At 39.2% G+C, this 22448-nt stretch overlaps 1 long non-coding RNA gene across 2 annotated transcripts; it reads right to left on the bottom strand.

Annotated features, from left to right (window-relative positions):
• Positions 1 to 1129: 1129 nt before the first annotated feature.
• On the bottom strand, positions 1130 to 22440 carry LOC121094534. 2 transcript variants are annotated; one of them, XR_005829877.1, is made up of 4 exons: positions 22202 to 22440; positions 21249 to 21325; positions 20120 to 20206; positions 1130 to 2959 (listed from the first exon to the last, which is right to left on the bottom strand). It is a non-coding gene; the product is annotated as an uncharacterized LOC121094534 (long non-coding RNA). The 2 variants fall into 2 exon arrangements; XR_005829876.1 differs by lacking the exon at positions 20120 to 20206 and having other exon boundaries at positions 22202 to 22399.
• Positions 22441 to 22448: the final 8 nt, after the last annotated feature.

Genomic DNA, 22448 nt, shown 5'->3' on the forward strand with positions numbered 1-22448 from the left:
ATGTCATCTCCTCCAAGGAGCAATCCCTGGTCTCTGAGCCAAGCAGTTCTATGTTGTTCATGCCCACTCTGCTACATTGCCATGCAGAGTGGTTGCCTATGTCCGTGCTGACAGCTGGGGTGTGGTTGGGGAACTGGGACTATCTGGATTAAAAACAGCCAGCATTCAGTCTCTAAATGAGAACATGGAAACTCCAAAACAAAAAAAAGCTAGGAGGGGTCAAAAACCTGAAGAGTAGAGTCTGGGAGCAGATAAGCAAGGAAAATGAGACCAGCCAGGCATAACACAGATAGAGAAGGTGTGGTAGAAAGCAGTTCTCAGGGGAGAGACCCAGGAATTCACTCATTTGCAGGGGAACGCAGGGTGTTTTATACGCTTCTACAGAACAGCAGCACAGGTTCCTTGTGCAGTAACAGTTATCCAGAAAAATAAATGCAAATAATAACATATACTATAAATAACAGTGCCTAATCCAGAAGATCTAAGTAGTTAGGAGATGATATATCTTGTTAAATATACCTTTTATTGATAACAAGAATTAACTAAATGTGTCTAAGAAGTTATAAAATGTATAGAATCCCAGAATATCACAATACTTAATATTAAACTTATTTAGATGTGGACTTCTCTGTAAGTTTGTGGAATGTTCAGTTAGAGGCATAAATGTCCATCTTCATTTGATTACTAAGAACAGTATCTGTGGCCCCTGAACGGATTTCCAAAGCACATAGTTGCACAGAACTGACCTTTGAAAACTAAATCAAACCTGCAAGTGTATGCCAGTGTTTAGGTGTTACTGTTCAGCTTTGGAAAAATCTGGTTGGAAGTTTAAGAAAATGGGAAATGCATCAAGTTAGAATTTTTTTCCCATTACTCCTGTAGGAATCCGTAGTCTTTGTGAACTCATGTTTTTCTTCAGCAAATCTGCAAATACTTTTCAAGGAAACAAAAAAATGTTGTGTTAAGGTTCCAGGACTATCTGTTTCTATTGTTTTGGTTATTTTCTCCCTGTATATAATTTTTTAAAAACATTTAAATACATGGGTAAAGAGGTTAGGTTGTGCATGCAGATATGTGCTCACTTGGACAGAAAACTTTAAAATTAAAAATGACTTGAAAGGCAAAGTGGTAAGAGAGAAATAACAGTTTATAAAGAGTTTTATATATTACAACAAAGAATATTACTTATTAAAGTTATAGGCTTATGGTTTACCTTATGAATTCAACACAATTAACAAAATGGAGATCAGTTTATCTCCCACAATCTTCAATTTTTCTCCAGAAAAGTGCCTTTTCTTGCCCCATGTTTCTCTTTTGTTCTTCATGTGCCATTTGATGGATCCCTTGCATGTCTTTTTGGTTACTAGAAGGTGCTGAAAAGAATACAAATAGAAGGATTTCCTGGTCTCACTGCAATATCAAAGCACACTTTAGCCTTGATCAGCTATGGCAGGGAAGAGGCAATGGCTTCAGTTTATCTTGAGAACTGTAATCTCTGCTCCCCTTGTCACTGGCCACTGGAAAAAGCCCATGGCTGATACTCTTTTCTTCAGGCAGCATTGCAGTTTGTCTCACTGCATTGTGCCAAGATCCCCTAGTCAGTGCTTCTGGCAAGGAAATTGTTACTTTTGCAAGAGTGGAAATGGGAAACCCTGCATTTCTCCAAACTTCTCTGGATACCCAGGAGTCAGGAGGACTCTTCTAACACTGCCAGCTGGACCAAGAATAATGAAGTTCCAAGGTTTAAACAGTGGTCTGCTCTGGCTGTTCTTGACGTAAAAAGATACTTTTACTCCCCTCAAGTTCAGTCCTCCTACTCTTTCATTTTTTGGTTCTCTTTCTTAGACTTCTATGGATTAAAACCAGAAAACAAAAAGCATCCATTCCCCCATTTCAGAATAACACTTCTTCCTGCTTTTCTTGGCCGAGTGCTCCTTTCATACTCAGCGGGTGTCCTTGGGATATCTCCCAAGACAGGCTCTGTACAATGGCCCAGCACCAAGATGCGTGGCTGTGTAGTGCCTAGCAGCACTGACATGACCTCGAGTGGCTTAATTTTATAACTGCTCTCTTAGATGGTATGTGAACTCAAACTGATCTCCAAGACTCATAACCACACCAAAATCTCCTGAAAGAAGCAGACATTTTCACTGGCCTCAGTTACCTTTTTGGAGATTCCAAGATACAGAGTCCATTTTCTTTGTTTTTCATTCATGCAATAACAGGAAATCCCAGAGAGCAGAACAAGAGATTTTATTGTTTCCCATAGCTGGTAACACCTTGATGGCTAATTTGGTTTAGCGCACAATCAACCAAAAAAACCCCAGAGAACCACCCTCCTCATTCAGCTGTATGGTCTTATTATTAAGCAGCAAACCTGCATTGACCTCAGTAGAGCCAAGATTTCATCCCAAACGCTTTTATCAGTGCAGATGACTATCTGCCACTGCACTGGATATCTGTGATCCATACTCTCAAATTCTTTCTAGGAGTCTGAAATCACAGATGACTTGTCACGAACACCTTCTGTGTAACATTGGTGAGGAACCACAGTGTTCTAAGGTAGCTGATCTTCACTGTAACTGATTGGATTCACAATTTAGTTAATTTCTGGATCATACTAGTTATTTAGATACCTTAGCACTATTTCAAAAGCCAGCAACTTGATAGTTGAAATCATGTAATTCATAAGTATTAGGGGAGCATATTCTGGTAGCTCTTCCAATTTCTGACCAACAACCAAATAGTTTGGCAAACGTCCTTCAGACACAGAGAAAAACACAATTTGGATAAGAGTACACTTCCATTTCTTGGCCATGTCACAATCTTCACAGGGATAAAAATGAATCCAACTTAAATGAAGTTCATCACAAGATTTCCATAACATCAGCCTAATAGTGTGGTGGGTTGACCTTGGCTGGCCACCAGGAGTCCACCAAGCCGTCTTATTGCTCTCCTCCTGAGCAGGACAGAGGGTGAGAAAATAAAATGCAAATGAACTTGTGAGTCAAGATAAAGACAGTTTAACAAAGGAAAAGGCCATGTGCAGAAGCAAAGGAAAACCAAAAGATTTATTTTCTATTTCCCATCAGCAGACAATATCCAGCCACTTCCTGGGAAGCAGGGCTTCAGTATGCATGGCAGCTGTTCTGGAAGTCAAGTCTGGTACCAACAAATGCCGCTCCCCCCCCACCCCTGGCTTTCACTTGGCTTTTATTGCTGAGCAGATGTTATATGGTATGGAATATCCCTTCGGTCAGTTTGGGTCAGCTGTCCTGGCTATGTCCCCTCCCAAGATCTTGCCCACCCACAGTCTACTGGCCTTTGGGGGTGAGGGGAGATGTTGGGGAGACAGCCTTGCTGCCGTGAGAGCACTGCTCAGCAGCAGCCAAAACACTGCTGTGTTATCAGCACCTTTCTAGCTACAAATACAAAGCACAGCACTATGAGGGCTGCTGTGGGGAAAATTAACCCCATCTTAGCCAGACCAAATACATACAGGTTTGCCAGTTCTCTGGCTTTTTAAAACTGGAGGCAACGTTCAACATACAACCAAACTTTTGGTTACCTATATTGATTTGCTGCAGACAAGCGAGTTGTCAGCATTCAGGTACCATGATAAATGTTAGTATTTTCCTTTAAAGTTGGTATTCCCCCTCTCTAATATATGAAGGTGTTGCCTCACAAACATAGGTAGATTTAACTGATGGTGGTCTTCAGCTGCCTATCTTTATAATTACTCTTTGCTTCCCACAACAGGGAAATGGAATAATCCGTCCAGACATTTCTGAACTGGTCACCTGTAAAATCAGGAGTGATTCTGCTTATGTTATAGAATGTGGTGATTTGGGAGCATTTTTGCATGTATTTCAACTGTCTCTGCAGCAGATCTTTGGAAGAAGCAAGGCATAAGTGCTGGGAAGGCCTCCACTTCCAAACTGTGTCCTGCTGTGCTGAGCCCCACTGTGCCACAGTTGGGTGTTATCAGCTGTCTGCATTTCTATATAAGAAATAAACAGTGTACTGTTTATGAATCTCAATAGAGGACTTAATTCCTCCAAAGACTTGGGAATATGTATAATACCTCTCTTTGGTAGACCAATGGTGACAGTTATCTTAGAGTATTGACAACATACATTGGCATTGGCATTTAAAAAGCAGTGGAAAAATGTTGACTTTAGGCTATTCAATTGCTAATGCAAAGGGAAATACATTACTGGATCATTCTCATCTAAAATAGAAGAGATATACAACTGGACTATTGCAGTTCAGCTTACACCAGTATCTGAAAGTAAACACAAACTAGGTCAAAATTGTTTTAAGCTTTTTATAAAGAAGGTTTGCAACATTTTAACCGCATAACCTCATGGTATCCAACTATAATTAAAGTTTTATAATTAGACTAAATCTAGGTTTTACATTTCATTAAGCCTTATTTAGTGATGGAAACCACCTGACACAAGTAGGACTGGATCATCTCTTTGGAATCTCCCTAAACAAAGTAGTAGCATGGAGTTTCTTGTGTTCCTATATGAAGAATACTGCTCCAGTCTTGCATCAGATTAAACTGAAGTGTCTTTAGTGCAATGACCTCAGCAAATCACTGGGGAAAGTGAACCAAAACCTCCTTTGTAGTTCTGCAGAGCCTGATTTACCTCTCACCTGTGGGATTAAGCTCAACAGAAAAATAAAGGGGACACTTTATGCTCACTTGTATCTCCATGTAGAGCCATGATAGTAGACCTTAAAGGACAGCTAATTAACTGACAGACAAACCATCAAGACATCAAAGAAACGGTCAGTTCTTAACAGTTTTTGCATGATTAATATGACAGGTTGGGAATTAGAACACACATCTCCCACTGACCCATCCTCAAGTCCTAAACAGGAGAATTAGCTTAGTGTTCATTTACATAATAAATGAGGTTCTGGATCTCTCTTCAACTAAAATTTAGAATCAAATAGCTTATTTGGAAATATGAAGAGAACTGGGGGTTTGATTGATCAATCCCACATGCATATTGGAAAGTACATAATATACTGCAAAGTTATAAAATACCTACTGATTTCAATGTGTTTTAAGATTAGGCGATATGTGTGCTTGATTAACATTCCAGCTTAATAAAAGACCAGTAAGTTCTCTGCAAGTTATGTAAGAATAATTTTAAGGTATTTCATGAAAGAAATTATTTTCCATTAAAGAAACTGGGACAATTCTAAATGCCTTCATAGCCAGCTAAATTATTTTATCAGAGGAACCACAAAACTTCTCTCTAATATTCAGGAATTCAGAATATTTCTTCAGTAAAGCATGTCATTTCCAATAATTCTGTATTAATTAAATGTACTATTAATTTTCATAATAAGGAAGTACATACTTGGAACTAAATTGCAATTATATTGTGTTTTTTAGCATTTTGTTGAAGGTGGACTATTTTATAAGCTTTAACTGTTCAGGAGGTTAATTTAGCTTATTTTTTCCATCACGTATAAATATATCTTAATTTTTTTCTGTTCAAATGTTGAAGTTCTGGGAATTAATCTTCCACGATCACACCCGAAGAAGGCTTACTCACATTTGCAGACAGAGACAATAAAATTGACTGTAGCAATTCCCAGTGTCATTCCACACGGTCTGGCCCAACCCAGCCATGCGGCTTATAGCTTCAGTAGGAGGAACGGCTGAACTAAATGCATGTCCACTCCTTCGGCATTCTCAAAAAGACTGATCCTTTCAAAGATAACCAGAAGCAGCACTCACTAATACACCCATCTGTAGCTGAAGTAGAGAACACTACCTCCGTTAAGCACTTTCTGCTCTATGAACTGTAAACTTCAAGAGAGAGAACGCATGTGAAAAGGCCATCTCTTGACTTTTTACAAGCAACCTGGGGGAATTCTGACAACTGAGGTACACATATAAGTTACTATCACTGTGACAGCAGATAAGCATCAGTAGCTTGATTTATAGTCCTGTCTCCTGCCTCTAGACCTCTCTTGGTTCCCCCACATCTCCGAATTCCTGTCAGCATCAACTTAGAAACGCATCCCTCTAAGTGATACATTCTGAGCGATTCTTGCTGCTCTCCTGGCAGCCTTGTCACCCTCTGCAGCTGGTTCCCTTTCTCTCTGCTCTAGAACCACGATCCAGGTCAACCCTTTTATTGCTGAATGGAGCTTGCAAAGTCCCTACATCACACTGTGACAATTAAATCCACTTAGGACCACAAGTCAGATACATCTCACAACGTGGAACTCCAGTATTGCCTTATGCATCAGACACATCCCTGCTAAACTGCAAGAGCAAGAGATTTAATTGATTCAAATTTAATTTGGAATTCTCTTTCTAATCTAATATTCAAAAGGTCATATTAAAAAAAAATTCAAAGATATGACTGGTGTTACATAATGGTATAAGTTTGCTTCCTTCCCCTGAATAACCTTTTAATTTCATTGGAATTAGTTGCATAAACCAAGCTGGATTTAGCTCAAGTTGTCCTTTCTGTGGATTTTTAGCTTTAGATTAGATATCTTGTGATTTTTTCCAGTGGGTCTGAATATGAAAGATGACAAGTAAGAGCCATTGAAGATACTTCAACAAGATCAATGAGATGGCAGGTGAATGTTCTGATCAGGAAGAACTTATCATGAGGCGAGGTAGGCTGAGGAATTATTTCCCAGAGGACTGAGTAGAGCTCTGTTCCTGGGATTTCTACAAGTAATCTCAATGCAGGAGCATGAGAATGAATGGGTCTCAGAAGTCAAGGGAACACATGACACATTTTTTTGAGCAAAGTTCTAGCATATTCTGTCATTTCTATCAAATGCTATTTCTCTTTTAGTTTCCAGTTAATTAATTTTATTTAAAGGTAAATAATGTTCCGTGTTTCTTTGTTTGTTTTGCCATAGTTCTGTAATTGATCTGTTTGCTAAAATGGTGCTGCATTCAGGTATCACTGAGATGCAGACTGCATTGCTTCAAACAGAAGGGGTACTACTCACCATCTCATGATGAGGTTTGCATTATGAAGAAAATTAATTTTGGGGGGATAAGATGACCCAAGAGGCCTATTCTATTTTTATTTTTCATTAACTGTTTCTTTTTTTTTTTTTTTTTTAATATGTTCTCTTGTACAAAGAGATACTTAGGTGGATTTGGACCTACATTTAGTGTTTGTGGACCTTACTCCCTTTACTTTCTCTGGTGAGATTAATGTTCTGCTGTGATTCACGGAGCTATATGGGTATGAAAGCCGTTTGAGAGAGCTGCCTCACAGGAGCTGAAAGAAGGAAAATGCCCAAAACTCATCAAAACCCTATGAGTTAAAGTTCAGCCTTTGGTCCTGCTGTTTTTGTTCATCTTTTATTCCTTGACAAGGGAATTTGTGACCCCTTGGTGAATGGGAAGCAGAAGGATTCAGATATGACCTCTACCTCGCAAACTGATAATCACTGGAATTTGGGAAGATATGCAGAGAAAGGGTGACTCAATACATGCCTTGCTCTTACACACTTTATGTAAGCACCTGTTAGTTTTTAGTCACTGTGATGTATACTATAACTATAACTATATATATATAAAATAAAATTGTTCAATGCTTATGTTACCAGCTCACTAGTTTTTTATAATAAAATGCTTTGATATTCATCTAGTAATGTAAGTAATCTAGAAATCAAACAGTAAACAATGTAAAATTCACAATCATTTTAACTTAATTCACTGGAGGTTAGAAACCAATGCGAAACCCTTAGACAGGACCTTCCCTAAGCAATTTTTCAGGGCAAAGGAAGAAAAAAAGAAGCAGTGTAGAGAACAGTTCAAATCTTGCAGATGTATCACATGGATCCACATAGACCTTGGGGATGTATTTTTGTGTGGAGTCCTTGTACCCGTACAGCACAGGACCCTACGACTTGATTTGAGGAAGCCTGCATCTGAGGCATGTGATTTTCTCAGCAAATAACAATTGAGCTGCTATTTTTAAAAGAGATTTTCCCTATAATGAGGATGCTACAGGAGAATCTCAGCACTGGGCCTGCTGGTGTTTCTGCAGGGCTGGTGGAGACTGCACTGCTCTCCCACAGAACTGGAGTAATTAGTAGAAGGGATCACTGCTTCTGTTGGGCGAAAGAGTCACCAGGTATCTAAAAGTCCTCTGTTCTACCCGCTCTGAGACCCTCTTTTTCTTTCACAATTCCCTCCAAATCATTATTTTTCTCTTCCAAGGACTGAATCATGGCGCCTTGCCTGTGTCCTTGTTAAGATCTCAGCTAGAAAAATGCTTTTGCTTAAGAAAATAACACCATGGGAAAGGCCATGGCAACAGAAACACTTGTTTTGCCAGAACACATTTATGCTGGAAGGGTGGGTAGTTCAGATGGCCATGAACACTTAATAAAGCTCATTTTTCTAGTAATTCCCCAAGGCACTTTCTTCAAAAAAACTATTATAGAGACAGGCATTTCAGTGGAAACTGCCAGACTTAAAACCTTAAAACAAATATAATTATCTCCTTTCCATACTTTTTTTCTGTCACCTTAGCAATCTAGGGAAGGCAATTTCTAGTCTAAATAAATTGGATCGTATTATGCCTTTTCAACTCTTCAATCTTTTCTAAGTTTTAGTTTTGCATCCAAAATCCTCATAACAGCCTGTAACACATTTACATTCCTGCATTCTTGCCTCTGTTTTGTTGGGTACACAGTATTCCTTCTTTTTTTTTTTTTTTCTTTTTTTTTTCCCCTCCTCTCTCCCTTTGGTAATATAATCATTCTGCATTTTTCCAGATTTGGACAAACGGAAATGTTTTCAGCCTCCAGTTAGTGTTTAAATAACAACAAAAAAAGCTCCTCTGGCCTTCAGCATGAGTTTAAAACATTAAACTGAATGCAGAAAGAAGCAACATGAACTCTAGGATGAGTAAGTCAAAGCTGTCTAAGAAATCTCAACAGATTCAGAGACTTTCAGGCCAGGATGAACCAATACGTCTTCTAGTCTGACTCCCATTCATTACTATATTGAGACCCACAACTCCATTTAACTGAAGCATTGCTTCCAGAAAAGTATGCTGCTATGAAGTAAGAACATCAAAAGTAGAAAATCAACAGCGTCCCCAACACTGATTAATCATACACACTGTTAAAAAGCATACATAAATTCTCTTTTGAATTTGCTGGCTTTACCTTACTGCCCTTGGTTCTCATTTTCCCTTTTTTCTATAATATTATAAAAAGCCATTATGTCCCTGACAACTTCACACAGAGAAATTATTTGTGAACTCTACTTAGCCTTGCTCCATAGATCAGTTCAAACTGTACCAATATATGATCCCCCAACTGCTGTGCTGTATTTCATTCCACTTGTAGCACTAAGCTTTTCTTAGTAGGCTACAGCGTTACCTCTTCCATCAGCCGCCACTGTAGGTACATTCCCTGGCCACAGGTTCTCTCTTCCCCCTTCACAGAAATATACCCAGTAACTGTCTCCAGATTTCACCCCAAGGCACTCTCTATAAAATTATAGTTGGAATTACATTTTATACCCTAGGAAGTACCTAAGGTGGAAGGTATACACACTATTACATACATTGCATATATTTTTAAAACATTACTGCTCTTCATTTGGATAACACAAGAAATACAATGTGTAAAGATTATAATTTTCTTGACAAATCCTGAGTCGCTTGTTACAAGTAGATACCATATTGCCCAGTTATCTAGAATCCTGCTCTAAAAACCTCCAGCCACAGCCTCTGCTGTCCAGCTCACTTCCTCAGGTCTCACTTCTTGCAGCTAACTTGGACCTCCCACCCCATGTTTTCAGTTCCATCTATATAAAATCCTTCCATTTCTTTATTTAGTACTTTTATGTGCTTGAGCCTTTCCCACTTTATATACCCATTTATAGCACTTGGCTTCTTCGCAGTTTTTTTGGTTGAAGTTTCATTCCCCTGCAGAAACACTTGGAGTAAAAGGTTCATCTAACCTCCTTGACGAATTAATTGGTGAAACTGTGAAATTTAAAACAAGGACTCCCTTTTACTCCTAATCTCAGATAGATAGGCTTTCTTGGCAAATGTGGATGAATTCATACACAGGCATTAAAAACACATCTAAACATTAAAAACAGGCTGTTTCCATTTCAGGCAAAAGTTTCCACTACATAGATAACATTTCTTCAATTATCACAATTATGATTTTTGATCAAGGTAACCTTTTATCAGCTCCTGAATTACAAAAATAGAAGAATCAACACTTGTAAAATCACTTTAGCTCCTGATTCTGCAAGGATGTGCAAAACCCATCCACAAATTGTGTGTGAAGGTGACAGACTAGGAGCACACCATCTCAGACCAAATGTCAGGGCAGGTGTAATGGAGGTGGCTCTGCTTCCCTATCCTGTCCTTACTGGCTCTTGTTGCACAGCATGGGTCCTTGTCATTTTGCCTGCTAAACAGCTCATGCCATACCTGTGGAAACAACATACTTTTCCTTCAATCTATCACAGTACTTGTCTGCTAAAAAGATGGAAGCATCTGCCACAGGGAAGGAAGGAAACAGCAAGTTGCTTTGTACTGTTCGAAACAGATAGAAGACCCAGTTATTTTAAAAGATGCTCAGACTGAAATGTCACAGAGTTGGGCTTTGACATATTGTGAGTAAATGAAGCAAGTAATGAAAAGTCTGGCAAAACAAACATCGACATGCATGGAGAAAATATTGTCTTGGCATTGGGACCTATGTGAGGGATGTGCAAAGTCATTCTGCAGAGAAGGCCAAATTCCATTTTTAATGACTGCTGGTCTGAATTTAGGACTATAATTTAGGACACTTACTCTACAGTAAGATGCGCCCTGACATCAGTGGGGTACTGGCATTATGATCAAGGGCATAAACTATCCTTTTGTACTGTGGTTGCTAATTCAGACTTACTACCTTGATTGTTTCTCACTTGAGGAAACATTCCCATCTTGACTTTCACTGTGATTTCTGCACTTTGTTTCTCTTCTTTAGTTTTCCTTTTGCTGCTATTCATTCCCTTTCAGTCCCCATTTCTCTTTTACTTCCCTTCCCCCAGAGTTTTCCTCCCTGTAATAATTCCTCTTTCTTATAATGCTTAATTTTAATTGCCTCCAATTAAAAAGTTTTCCTAAGCATTCCAAGTCATGCCATTAGATTTTAGAGTTAACTGTTCAAAGCCAACTAATGTAATTCAGAATATTATTTCAAGTTGCCTATTTGTAGAGTCCTGAAGAAAATGCTACAAAAGTTTACAATGAGTTCATGTATAGAATATTGTAATGGATTTCTTTCTCTCCAGAGAAAGTGATGGGTGTAACCACCGTAGCATAAGCTGTTCCACAACAGTCGCTCTTAAGTAACTAGTTGAAGCTTTTAGAATAGCTCAGAAATAGCTTATGCCATGAGAGCTGTACCAGTAAATTTCCTGTGACAAAATCAGTAAATTTTGTGTAGACAAAAGCTTTTGTAAACAGGACAGCTGGGCACACGATCTACTTAAATGTAAACTTAAATACTGGAGAAACTGGATATATCACAGGTTTGTGCAGTACCTCAGCTGGGGAAAAGGGAAACACTCCACAGACTCATATAGGTCTTTTCTTGTTCCTGTTTTCTATGAACCACATTGTTGGCTCTTCTCTGTCCCTAATCGTTGTATTATGATCTTTCTGGCTTCCAGCTCTTTGTTCTAATGATTAAACAAGACTAATATTTTTTTTGAGGTCATAGTGATAATATGATAGTCCTTTTGAAGGCGTTCAGTAAACAGAATACAGCAGTAATGCACTGGGGGTTTTATTTATTTGGTTTTATTTATTCACTTATATTTATTCTTATCAGAACCTTAATTTTTACTTTTGGCAATATTATCACTGAAGAAACTCAAACTCTTTTTAAAAACTTTAAATATATAGTGGGCAGAAGAACAACCAATAATAAGAAAAAATAAGTTTATAAAGCACAAGACTCTTTCCTTTCTTGAGCACGCTGGGCAATTACTAAGAGGAGTACAGCTAAGTGATTCCTTTAAAGGCCAGCATTCTTACTAGATCAGCCCTGCTGTCTAAGATGGCCATCCAGAAGTAGCTTCCAAAATAACTAATATAACTCTGCCTCACTGTGAAATTCCTGGTAAGCAGTTGATTTTTAGTAGTTACTGTTGACCATGTGGGATTCAACTCTTGAGAGTGATTGACTCCAGCATTCTTAGGCACCTATATGGAGATCGAAAGGAATTATTTTCTTGACATTGCTTGCTTCTTGTCATGGAACATAAAGAATTTTAGAACAACAGCTTAGATTTAGAAAACTATATTTCAAACATCTAAAGTTAGGTCAGATAAGTTCCCATGTCCAAAACCTGTCCTACCTTTGAATTACACATATGCTATATTGCTAAACGAACATCAGGATTTAAATGAATCACTGCATGCTGCCTAAAAACCCCATACCACTAGACTTGGACAGAAAAAAAAAAAAAAAAAAAAAAAAAAAGAAAGGAGAATGATTTTGGCACAATGACTTCCAGGGACCTGGGAAGACGGTGTTTGTCTTAGAAACATCAGTGGCTCTTCCTGGTATGACTCCTTTTATCCTCTGTCCTACATCTCTTGTGGCAGAGAAGCTGTTAGGTTGGCTCAGTCATGGTCTCAGCTCTGCTTTGACGCTGTTTTTTTCTCCACAGGGCAGTAAAATTCTGTTTTGCCTATTTGTTGAGTTGCCATTATCTGCACTCACCTTCTTAGGTTACAGTAGGAGAACAAAGCCAGCCCAACTATTTAGACAGTAACTACAAAAACCATGTTTCTTTTTTTCTAGAAGTTATCCATAGAGGCAGAAAATCACAATGTTAATATATAATATGGGAAATTACTGTGGATGAAAAATGTTGAGCAATTATATCTGAGAATATAAACCATGAGAAATGATGAGGAAAAAAATCAGTGTAAATTGTGTGCATGTCAGTTGTGTGCATGCATGCATGCATGCATAGTGATTACCAGGAAGGGAGATGACATCCATTGAAGCTCCAGAGCACTGCACTGAGTCTGATATGCCAGACTGTCAAAAAGACAGTTCACAGAAAGAAGGTCACACTACAGAAAACTGATTAAGTATACTCCCTGAAGCAGCAGACAATGAAGCAGAACAGGTATTTGAAGGGTTTAAATGCCAAGAAGAAATGCAAATGTATAGCTAAATATGATAATATGAAAGTGGCTATGGCTATGGCTAAATATCAGAAAACTTTTTGGCTAGCCTTGGGTGTCTCTAGTGAAGTAATAGAAATCTCCACTTATAATTTTAACAGCGTTCAATCTAGCACCAATAACTGTACAGTCTGTAAGAAAAAAGAACTGTCAGAGATTAATATGAAAGACTCTGAGCTGTCTTCTGTCTTTGATAGTTGAGATCGTATTAGATCTTGCACTTGCAGGTAGGAGTCCAAAACACACGAACCTGTACATTTTTATTTAAACACTAGGTGGCTCTGTTGGCTCTTTTAAGTACAGCATTGCTCAAGCCTGTGTGAGTGTTGAACACCAGGTGGGATTCAAAGAGAGATGCTCCATTGACAATCATTACGGACTACGTAACTTTTTCTAGAAGAGCCTCTGTTGTGAATGATCACAAGGAAACATAGATATTATTTAAAAAAAAGAAAAAAAAAAAGAAGAAAGAATTGCCTTCAGCCTTCGACCAACTTGGAACAGATAGCCAACGCAAGAAGCAAAAAGGCATTGGCTTTCAATTTCTCCCGTGTTTTACTGAATTTTCAGTTAATTGTGCCCATGGGATGCCTGTGCGGCGACTAAGAATAGGACAATGAAGGCTATGGATTCTGCCCCCCCCATGCATGAATAAAGTTGACAAAAGTGATTTTAAGCTGTTGGTATACTCTTCCAATTCTTGAACCACTTTGCACCAGGCTGTGTCCTACCGGCACAAGAAAAATTCTGTCCTTTCTGTCCTGAGCTTGTTACAAGTAACTCAAGGCACCGCTAAGGCAGCTATGGATACCTAAGTCATGTAAGCACCCCTTCCTTCCCACAACGCTGCAAAATGCTAAAAAATCGTCCTAAAGGATTCTTCTTGGATTCCATTCTTCCAAAGTGATCATCCCAGAGTTGGCTGGGCTGACCGGCAGTCAGATAGCTTCTTTTCAGAACAAGGGACCCAAACCAGTGTTAATTTGGGGGAAAACTGCACATTATCAATCAGCAAAATTAATGACTGATTTCATTTGGGACTGTGACAACGTTTTGTATGTTTTTCAGAGGTGTTGCAGATCTACAATCCTTTCTTCTCTATTTTTCAGCCACAATTAGCATACTTCTTCACGTCAGGAAATAAATGGGTGCGGTTTTTTGTTAGCAACCTTGCAACCATCACCCTGGAGATGGCCATAACAGTTAAGCTTTTAAAACTTTTTTCTCCTCCCCTGGTGCATGATTTTCACTTGTAGAATTAATCACTAGAGTAGTCCTTGCAGAGTATTTTGGCAATCAACAACAGCTATAGTTTGTATGAACAGATTCAGTACATTATGAACTGTTAAACCGTATCTGGAAGAGCAAAGAGAATGTCCGTAAAGTTTACTCCTGCCTTTTTACCAAATACCCGGTTTCAGTACCAGATAACTGAATGAATGTTTGCGAACAGCAAATTTACCTTTCTCCATTGTTTTGGAGTAGCAAATACATAACATTTTCAAATCTATATTCCATTTATATGAAATAAAAACACAATCTGAATTTTTGAAGACAAAATCAAATTAAAAAAAAACAAAGCTGAAGAAATACCAATGCAATGCCCTCTTTTTTAATTATCTGCTAATTGAAGCTCTAGATTCCTCTAATATTTCTGTTTTGTAAAAAAAAGCTTGTCAAAATTCAGAAACTAATTATTAGGGAAGCCAGGCAATGAGTTTAACAGCTCTTTTTTTCTTCCACTTTTGTCTGTATCTGAGAAGACTGGCTGTTTTCCTGCTGTCTGCTTATGCTCACTGGATCGTACAGGAGATGACAGGTATAAGCCATTCAAACAGCTGACTAATCTAGCAGATCACCTTTCATTTCATCCTTTCTTTCATCTGCTCCAGTCTCTGTTGGCTGCCTGAGTCTCAAGAAGATTTGCCCATATTTGAGCTACTCCCTGTGGAAATGACTTCTTTTCCACCGCATGATTTAGCGAAGAGTTTATTACATACAGTGATCCTCCCCACAGATCCTTTGTGTTTCCACGGTAGCACAATATGCCTGAGCACAGCAACCTATGGCACATTCCTTTGGTTCATTAGTACATTGCTGTGAACTCTCTAAGCATCAGTCAGAAGGTGTCTTTGCAGTATACTTGGGGCAGACATGAGCTTACACTAGATGTAGTCTTAACCAGCAAAAGCTAAGGGCTCAAAAAGCTATGCTATATCTGGTCATACAATTTTTGGATCAGAGCTGGCTCACATCCCCCTGGCTCACAGTGCACGGTAAAGCTGTAGAACAAGCTCACTACCATAAGATGTTTGGGACACTAAAATAGACACAGTTAAAAATGGAACTGGACTCATTCTTGGAAGACGCTCACTGACTGATGACCATCAGTTAGGCTAGTCCAGATTCCACCTCCAGTTCATAAAGATTATAAAGCAATACAGGGAAGGCACAACAGGAAAAGGATTGCTCTGTTTTTGACAATATCTACCTATCTACTAATGTTTCTGTTCATAATGGATTTTATATGGGCTGGCTGGGCATTAGCAACAAATGAAAAAGAAAGGTATATGAAGGTGTATGGTCCAAAACGTGTCAGTAGAGAACCAGAGCAAAACCCTAAGCAGAGCACCCCCGTACACCAATCCTTCAAGGTATCCATCACGCATGCTCCCAACTCATCAGGGGCACTAAATCAAAAAAGTAAAGATAGGTAAGAGTTGCAGGATCAAAAATTAGTGTAGCAGGAATTGCGTGAGGCATCAAGCACAGAAGTCCTGACAGCATCTACTACTCTGTGAAAGTATTCCACTTGTACACCACCTGATGATGCTCTGCCTGCATATGAGAGGACAAGAGAACAGAAAGAAGCCTCATGGTCTCTGGGTTCTCTCCTAATATCTACTAGAGAGAGAGTACTGAGCTACTGGGCTCTTTTTTCTAGCCCTGATGGCACTTCAGTGACTTGGAATTCTATCTTTGCACACAGACATCAGAATCAGGTCCTTTGATTGTCGCAGCAGCTGAGACAAAAAGCTCAAGATACATAGAACTTGATTTCCCTTTGCACTTATTGGATTAAGTCCACATGTGCAGTAACTACGAGTCAGTAAAGTGTTTCTTAGACCCTCAGAAAAGGGCACAAATACGACTCAAGGATGTGTGCTTGCTTTTTTAACAGAAGGAAATTTCCCCCAGGTTAAGGAAGAGGCGGGAGTTTCAGGGAATTGCCCAAGTACCACAGCAGCAGACAGGTCGAGTCGCTGTGGGACCAGGGAGGGATCAGTCCCTAACACTGCGCACGGTGCGCTTCCCTCCTTTTAATTTATACAAATAAAGACGTCGCTGATGGGAACGGACGGTTATGTAAGGTGAAATCCGCATTCCTTGCGTAACCGCTGTTTACATAACGCCGCCGCGGCCCCCGGCGAGCTCCCGCTGCGGCCCCGCGCTGCCGCCGCCGCCGCAGACCCCGGCCCGGCCCGGCCCGGCCCCGGCGCTGCCCGTTGCCCCGGCGCTCCGCGGGGCGCGCTGGCGCCGCCCTAGCCACCCGCCGCCACAAAACCGAAATGCTATATTCTCCCTTTGCAATTCCACGAGCTGTAGGCTCCCACTCTCAGACGAGCTTCACGGAGTAAGGACAGGGGCTTTCTAAGGCACTTGGCATGGAAGCACAGGCCTAGCCTGCAGCGTTTCTTACTCAGGCAGGTTGGATCAAAATAATGCAACAATTCCCCTCCCAGGTGAAAGTTTAAGTTTCTACATAAAAATTAGAACATTTGGGTTGGATTTCTCACCAGCTGTGCCTGCATAGCACTACGCAAGCAATCTAGAGAGGGTTCATTTGGGCTGCAAATGGCCACCAGGAATCTGTGTACAAATGAACTCCTAGCTCTGGAGAAACTTGCGGTTTCACTCACACTTGGGAGAGACTTGGAAAATACACTTGTAAAACAAAGAGAAGACGAGGGATATTCTGGGGCCAGGGAAGACTGCAGTTCGGTACCACGTAGCCCTGAGTTTATTTAAGGCTATGTAACATTTGTGTAAGGCTCTGTGTAAACCCTATCTTGCATTCCCCAGTTTCTGGGCGGTTATGCGCTCCACCTGCGTCATGCAGATATCTGTTACTTGGGACCGAAACTTCTGACTTGAGGGCCAAATAATCCAGATGCAAACACTTGTCAAACATCATCACAAAAACCTTAATGATAATCTATAAGTAATACAGATGCAGAACTGAGTATCACTTAACAGAATGATTTGCATTTCCACTACAAACATAATATGTAAACCAATTCTAAACATACAGTTTAGATTCCAGTACTCATTTTTGCAGAAATCAAATACTTCAGAATATTCTTTATTTCAGGGGCTTCCAAAATAGGCAAAAAAAGTTCCCCTTTGTGAGGTGTAATTACAGTGTTTCAGTATTTACCATACACTGGCTGTGTCTGATTTATTAGACAGTTACTTGCTGAACATTTTATGTGCATTCCGAGCAAATAAAATTCCTCTTAAAACAAAGCTGAGTAAAACAGCTTTGTACGTCAGAGTGGTGGTTAAAAAGTATTTAATCTGCATATCATGTAACAGATGTGAAATGTAACTTTCAGAAAATTCTCCTTTTTATAAATCAGATTAAAAGTCTTTCAGCTCCACATACATGTTTGTCTAATACAGCCAGATCTCTCCTTCTCAAAACAGTTCCAGAATTTCAGGTAAACCATGTATAATGTCAGAGAAAAGCAGTCTTCCATCAAGGGTCAAAACCTGTGAAGTCCAAGCTAAGTAGGCTTGACATGAACTGATTATAAACTAGCAGTTTTATATGGCTGCTGTGTCAAAGCAAGGCAGTTAGTAGATGCCAGCAAAGAATTCGCCAGCTGGCTGGAAAGAAAGCTTTCCAAATATTTGAAAGACAGCTTACAATTCCAAACACACCAAAGCATCCCATCTTGCTTGTAAACCTTTCTTGTGCAACAAAGTATTACAGTATATTCCATTTATAAACTCATGGAAAACTTCTGCTATGTTATTTCAGGCTCAGAATATTAGGACTGTACAGATACTTTCCTAGTTTATTTTTAAAGCAGTGACTGAACAGTCACATCCTTTGGTAATTTCTATAGTTCCCACTTCCATTTCAGTTTTTAAACAACCAGATTTATATTTGCATACTATATGTATCTTATTTTATAATAATATACTACAGGACATTTATACTTACATGTAGCCTTTCAGAAAGAATGTCATTTGACTGAAAAAAACCCACAAAAACCAGGGGTTCCAAACCTATTATCAGTTCTAACATCAGTGCAAATAATTTTCAAAACATTTTGTACTTTATATAAGCATAGTTGTATTTACTATGTAAATATGTACATATTCTGTATATGTAAAGAATATGTACATTTTCTGAACACCTCAACTACCCAAGATGTAGTTTATAAAAAATTGGACTAATCAAAGTTTCTCCTCCTTCTTGCCCTTCTCACATACTCTCTGGAACAGCCTTGAGCAGTCTCCAAAACATAGAAAACTTGCTGCTTATATTTAGAGTAGGAACCAAACTTTCAAATTTACCAGTACTAGTTTAACTCAACACTGAGAAAGACCCAATCATCTGTATCAAGAGTTGTCTAATTCAAATACTGAATTAGACTGAATACTCATATGACAAACTAATTTCTACAAGCTTTTTGAAAAGCGGTGGGTAAGAAAGATGATGCTTTTTGATTTGCTGACGTTATAAAACAGACAGATATAATATTCTTTGTATCATTTCACTCAGTGGAATAATTTTCCGCCTTTTTGAAAGATTACAATTTTCATCTATTGTTTTGTTTAAAAAGTTGAGTAATTCTTCTTTTCTAGTAGAGAGTATTTGATAATGTGATTCAATTCCGTTTCACATTTGGCACAAAACTCCCCTCCAGCTTTTGGGTATTACTTCATTTAACTGTGTTTTTTTGCTGTTGGAATATCAGTTACTCTTCAGTAAGTAAATGCATGTGTGCCAAGCATATCATTAACTGAACCAACTGAAGATCAGAAAGGCGAGTACTAGGTCTAATATTGCTTGGATGCCACTAATGGGTATGTTATAGATTGAAATATTTAATTTGATCCATTTGTTTTGTTGTTACCAATATCACAGTCAGTAATATGAATCTATTTTAAAAAATTAATTCAAAATCCATTAGCTTTTAAGGTACTATTCAAATGAAAGCAGTATGTTGTAACAATTGGAATAATTTCAAGTGAGGGTGAGAGACCTAATTTTGATGAATATGCATTGCAGGTTTAATCATCTCCCAGAGAAGATCTGTCCGTTTCTAAAAATAAGTATTAATAATACAGATGTGTATTTAGGGTTTTATTTTATTCCATTCCTCAGTAGATGTTGACATGCAAGCAAATCTTTAAAGCTTTCATTATTAAAAGTTTTGTAAAATCCTTTTGTTAAAATCGTCTGACTGTGAAAGCGCAATCCAAATACCATGTACACTGGAATAATCATGAGTTTACTACTGTCACCAAAAGAATAATCTCTAAAGTAGGGCTTAAAGCAAGTTGAAGACATAACAGAAATACAGAGTTTAAAAAATAATACAAAGAAATGTACTTAGTTGTAACTTTGTGGTAAAAGGAAGGGGAAATTTTTTTCTGGTATAATAAGCATAAAGATATAAAAAGAAATACATTTTTACACAGTGTAAAGTTTACCTCAGAGTACTACTGCTTGCTATACAAAAGAAGTGAACCAAAACCCAGATGGCTTCAGGAAGTACTGACATTTTACAATAGGAATAAGAACATTTGAAATAACTCTGAAGAAACTTGCACTACTCTCAATTTGTTGTATAAATTTATAATCTACTCACAAACTGGGCTGGCAGAAAGACTCCTTCATGGGCCAGATGGCAAGCATTTAAGAAGGTGTTGACTGACATCACTGGGGTGTTCTAAGTCTGGATAAAAAGTTTAATGCTTTATGTTTGGCAGGTGCTAACGGAAGCATACAACAACATCTACTGTTGAAAATATGCTATTTCATCATTGTCAGCTTAGTGTTACTTCCATTTCCCAAAGACAAATGAGAATTGTTCATTAAGAGAGCAGAGATGGGCCGCTCAAACTGGACACGCTAGTCAAAAGTATGTTCTGAACAGTTTGTAAAATAACTGATCATCATAATTGCCTCTGCAAAAGGTGAGAGAACTTTAAGTATTTTCTTGTTAATTTGTTACCATTACCCTATTCTTACAATCCATCCTGACATTATTACAGATCTTGCAATATTCTTAATGCTTCAATTACTACGGATGCATTTACTAAGTTATGATCTCAGTTTGCCTTTAAAGGTTTCCAACTTGTCACAAAAGGAAAGCACATTTAAACAGTCATGGTCACCTAGAACAAGTGTCCTACACCCTTATGGATTTGCACTTCAGTGCTCATAGAACCTTTTTCTTTGATAAGGCATTTTTAAGGTCTCCCTTTTGTGTGAATTCTCTGGCCTTCATAAAATGTAAACTCACACTACAGTGTTTTCTGCACTTGGGGCATACAGACCTGCCCGTTTCCATGCAAGAAAACCGTACTGTTATTTTTTCATTGCAGTTGGTAGAACGCCAGCAATAGCACAAGGGGAAACTCTTCCAGGCTCTTGCCAGTTAGAAAACAGATTAAATTAAGTGTGGAGGCAAGACCCATTTGCCAAGCTGGAAATTCCAAGAGGAATTCAAGAAGCCATGGGATACCCAAGTCCAGCAGGCAGGGCACAATTATGATTAGAGGGCCCTAAGGAGCCCAAACTGCCCGACAAACTGTAATGGGAAGCAGACAAGTTTGGGCAAGTTAAGGCAGGTGGTTGAGAGAAGGACACGGGGAACAAGGGAAATGAAGCAGGACTAACAGATAAGCAATCAGCGGGCATACTGAATGGTCAGTAGCAACAGGTGTCCTTTACTCATTTATCATGTGAGCAGGGCAACCATGAGTCAGACTTACAGTATGTAGTTTCCTGGGTGGCAGATGGCTTGTCTGGGTGTAGCAGCAGCAGCAGCTGATGAAGACATTCAAAGTTACTGAGAAAGAAACATGCACACACAGCATAAGCCTTTTTTCCCAGCTAAGAAACAAGGTCTATTTTTTTTTTTTAGTATTGTTATTTTAAAATCAGTTGGGTTTTTATGATTTTGAATGGCTGACTCATTTCAAATGCTTTGGATTGGTATGTCTCATACAACAGCTGCAGCCATAATTCTCAGCTTTTTTACAAGCTGATGTAATTTTAAAGGCGATAGTGTTGACACTAGTGTAAGAGTCAAAATACCAGATCTTCTTTGCAATTTAGACTTGGCAAACTTTGGCAACAATTCTTTGTGACTCAAACATTGTATAGTCACTTTCTTTTCACTTCCATTTCTTCACCAGTAAAGGAACTTTTGAAGCCACCCCCCCCCCCCCCGAGATTTGTGAAGGGAGCACTTTGCCAGGTTGGGAGGACACAGTGGGAACAACCCATCTGTCAAACAACTACCTGGTCCCTCACATGTTTTGGGAGATTTACCTTTACCCTGCTCCTCTTTACACAAAGGACCTTGCTCCTCAGTTGCTACATTCCCAGGGCTTCCCTGCACTGTAAAGACACCTTTATATTCAAATGCTTTTAGATTAGACCATACTGTAACCTAAATTTACCATAAACATTCCTAAACCTTTCATTTTCAGGGCCCAGAATCTCTAAAAATAAGCTCATGTTATTTTATATATTAAGATCCTCATTCCTGCCGAGTCATGCTTGTTTTGACCTTCAGTTATTTGTCTTGGGCTTTTTACCTGGAAAGTTTAATTTATTATTTATTTTTTAATACGTAACAGCACCTGAACCGTATTGCCATAATGAAAGACGGACATTGTCGAAAACACTTCTGGTAGGGACACCTCGCCAGCAGACTTACTTATCGAGTGCCACCTCTGCCTCACGACGTCCTGGACTCCAGCCAAAAGTTTCTACGTTAAAGCGCTTTTCTGAGGAGAAGTTTTAAAACCAGCGCTTGCGAAGGCAGCCCCGGCGCTGAGGCGAGCCCGGGCGGGCTGAGGGGCCGGGGCCGGGCCGGGCCGGGGCGTGCCGCGCCCGGTCGCTCCCTCCCACGCCGGCGGGAGGCGTGTGACAGCGCGACTTGTGTCTTGGAGCCTCCGAAGGGG

The sequence above is a fragment of the Falco naumanni genome, chromosome 10 (genome assembly GCF_017639655.2).
Source record: "Falco naumanni isolate bFalNau1 chromosome 10, bFalNau1.pat, whole genome shotgun sequence".
NCBI lineage: Eukaryota > Metazoa > Chordata > Aves > Falconiformes > Falconidae > Falco > Falco naumanni.